Source organism: Silene latifolia, chromosome Y (genome assembly GCF_048544455.1).
Source record: "Silene latifolia isolate original U9 population chromosome Y, ASM4854445v1, whole genome shotgun sequence".
NCBI lineage: Eukaryota > Viridiplantae > Streptophyta > Magnoliopsida > Caryophyllales > Caryophyllaceae > Silene > Silene latifolia.
In genome coordinates, this window is record NC_133538.1 from 280,725,937 (window position 1) to 280,728,926 (window position 2,990).

Consider the following 2,990-nt stretch of genomic DNA (forward strand, 5'->3'; position numbering starts at 1 on the left):
TTAGAGTTCATTTGGAGTCTGGGTCAAAAACCGCTTCATTTTCTTAAAACCCGTTTAAATGCCGAGTCGAAGTATTCCGGAATGTTCTAGAATTCTCTGGATATCTATTCCTAATTAAAATTAATATTTGAAGTAAATATCTACCTTAATATTGTGTTTTATGGAATAAGGAAGTGTAAATCTACCGAAATTCCATAATAAAACCCGGAAATCTTTCTTGTTGAGGAGGAAACCACTGGAGAAAAGACGCTGCAAGTGCTGCGCCTCTTCGAAGAAACGAAGTAGTTGTTGTGCCCCTTCTCTAGCCCTCTTTTGCGCATTTTCCAAAATATTTTCGAGATTTGTTTTCAAATCCGTGTCATTCCAAAACTCTTCCATATGTTTAGTATAAATAGAGGCCTTCGGCCTCCATATTTGGCATGCGAGTGTTCCGCCCTTTCTCTCTCTCTCTCTCTCTCTATCTCTCTCTCTCTCTCTCTCTCTTTACATTCTAGACTACGATATTGCCTTTCGAAGCCTACTTGCTTGATCAATTGACCATATAAGCTCAGATCATTCTGAGTCCCAATCACGTTGCATAGACCGACCAACTCCAACTCCACCTTTAATCAACCTAATCAATCTACTAAATCCTCTAACGAGGGCACTTTACACGCATATTCGAGTCGAGCAATCACTAAACGATAACTTTAGTCAATTTTGTTTCGTCAAACATGTAAGTCTGAGGGTGTAAATCGCATTTTATTATTGTACTTTTATTTTCTATCAATTAATGTAAATCTATATCAAGAGCACGTTCGAAAACCGAATTAAAATCCACCTTTTAAAGCCGTTTTTACGAAACAGCAGAGGTCAGACGTCGAGAATAAACACAGCAGCAGCTGCGCCTTCAGGAAGGATCGCAACCCTGCTGCGCCTCTTCCATAGGCTGCCTGTTGCTCCTGCTCTACTTCTTCTTCCTCGACTTCCTGCAAATTTCCTCCTTTTTTATTCTTTCATTTTCCTTCGTTCTTTTTGTTATTTCAGTATATAAATAATATTTTAACAAATCCCTTTTAATTACAATGCTTACTTCGTCCTTAATCCCGAGTAATTCAATACTTGCGGGTTTTCGGCGTTTTAATTCAAATCGATTCTTCGGGGTTTCGCATTATTCATGTCGAGGTTCTGGAATCCCAATTTGATACATAAGTTTTCTTCCAAATCTTATTTGTTCAGTTTCGTCTTAATCAAACCTCAATTTTCGCCATTTTGTATTTCCAACACGAGTTCATCGTATAATCATAACCATGTAAACCGCTGTAATTTCTCGTTTTAATTCGTTTTATGACTTGGCCAGATACATATGATTGGTTAAAACACTTCAATTTGATTCTAATATCGATAATCCATCTTAAATCTACCAACGAACAATAACAGTGTTGCGATTCTGACTTCACAGCCAGAACCTTGCTCGAGAACAGACGTATGAAGTGATACGCCTCTTCCAAAAGACGCAGCAGATGCTGCGCCTGTTCTGGGTTGGTTTCTGCCTCTGAACTCTTTCTCGCTTTGACGTAGCTCCTAATTACGGGCTAACTCGACTATTTTTCGTATTATCGCCTCTAATTTCACATATTTTCATATTTTTATTCTACTTTTATTTTCCTATTATTTTCTTCTTCGAAATCCCGTCTTTGAGCGTGCGTTTGACGTAGATCAAATAAAGCTTGTAATTTTTGTAATTTTAATTATTGTAATTTATTTATCGTAATTATTATTATGTATGATTTAATTGTATGGCATTCATGTTAGAAATCTATATCTCATTACTTAACATATTCATATATGTATCATTTTAATTTAGTCATAAAATTAAAACTAGATCTTATGCATGCAAACTAAAACAAAAAGATAAGAAAATCAATTTCTCACCAAATAAATTTCGGTCAAATGGGCACCAACAAGATCTCCTTCTTGTTAGTTCTTGAGCTATCCATTTATAAGGATGAACATTCAAAAATCCCAAAGTAGAGATTCTTCTCTTGATTGCACCCAAGACTATCCCTTATCAACACTAAATAATATTAACTAGATATAAGTTTAGTAGTTTACCTTAAAATTGATTACTAACACTCATATATTACATTAATAATTTTAGTAATCCTTTTGGAACAATTAGAATCAAAAATCTCAAGTTTTTGAGAAAGATGATGAAGATAGAGAGAAGAATGCATGTGTAGCTTTTTCATGCATGAAGAGAATGAATTAGTAATCAAAAATGAGAACAAAAGTTCTCATTTCTAATGCATGCCACCGGTGGGAAGGAGACAAGGAAAGCATCTTTTCCTTTCTTTTTGTCTTCACAATGTATAGGTGTGTAAGACAAAGTATGATAGGTGTAAGGCTACAAAAGCAAGGCCTATGATTATTTATCATAAAATAAATCAATCTTACAACATCACAACTCCCTCCATTCGGTCCATCCTCCATAATATGGACTACCATTTTATTTTGTCAATTTGTCATTTGTCACACAATATGTCTCATGTAATATATTACATGTTATTAATTAATTTAATGCATATTTATCACATAAATATCATTTCATGAATTAATTAAATTACATCCAATAAATTGACTAGTGATAGTTGATTACATAAACTAAATGGGTCATGTAATTATAATTCACAATATCTTGTAATTATAATCAACCATTCATTCTTATCTTTATTGTTTCTCAAACAATAAACAATTTTAGTAATAAAGCATTTTATTACTAAAATAAATCTTATTTAATCCCATTACAATAAGATATCAATATTCTCTCTCACAAATTGAATTGTTCAATTTTAAGGAATTAATTAACTTGTATCGTCATACAATCAATCAGCTTTACGGATAAGGGCATCATCCTTTAGGTGTGACCTTAAGGGATCAACTGACCACCACCGTCCCACGACAGTAACGTCAAACTCTAGCAAGCCAATCGTTACCGATTTATGTTGATC